The following is a 770-nucleotide window of genomic DNA, read 5'->3' on the forward strand; positions in this document are numbered from 1 at the left end:
GGCACGACCGACGCGCAGTGCTCTCTACTACGCCGTCTCAGCACACTCGGTTTGCTGTATGCCAAGCTGCCGCTTCGTCAGCTACGCGATTTGGCAGTTGGCCACACAGTTGCGGCACGCGGTGCGCCATCATAAACTCGACAGGTTCCTTGCCAGTTGGGTCTCCTAGTGTAAAGAGAAGGGCGTCACCGTCACGGATGAGGCAGTTAGACTGAAGGCAAAACGCTTATCCGTGATTCTAATGCTCGAGTCACGTCCAAAGTGGTCAAATAGGATAGGCTTCATCGGTTCAACATTCAGATCGGTCTTATGCAGTTATGACCGTTAAGTTCACATAGTTCAGCACCCCAGAATCGGAATATTTAACTTAACATTTATTCCATTTTACAACTGAGGGGTGAGAGGGAATAATATCTTGGGTTTGTATGCGACTGGTCAACGGGAACCGCTAATTTATTGCTGTTGAGGGATTATTCCAAGTCTAGGGACTACTACTAGGGGTCATCTGTAACACATTTGCTATGTCCACTACGTCCGCGATTTGTCGTGGTGACGTAAATTGCTCAATATCTCCACTGATACGAAATCATGAGATGCAAATTGGGCTCTCGTTAAACTATTTTGCTGTCGTGGACGTGTGTCGTTGCCTCTATCATTTAGGCTGTTGATATGGCGCGCCAACGAGTGCTCGAGACTGTCTTGGTGACGTCTATGATGACGATGAGCGCTCGCTGACCCACGGAGAGGACTCAACGGATGATGGCGAACAC

The sequence above is a fragment of the Phytophthora parasitica genome (assembly GCF_000247585.1).
Source record: "Phytophthora parasitica INRA-310 unplaced genomic scaffold supercont2.3, whole genome shotgun sequence".
Classification (NCBI taxonomy): domain Eukaryota; phylum Oomycota; class Peronosporomycetes; order Peronosporales; family Peronosporaceae; genus Phytophthora; species Phytophthora nicotianae.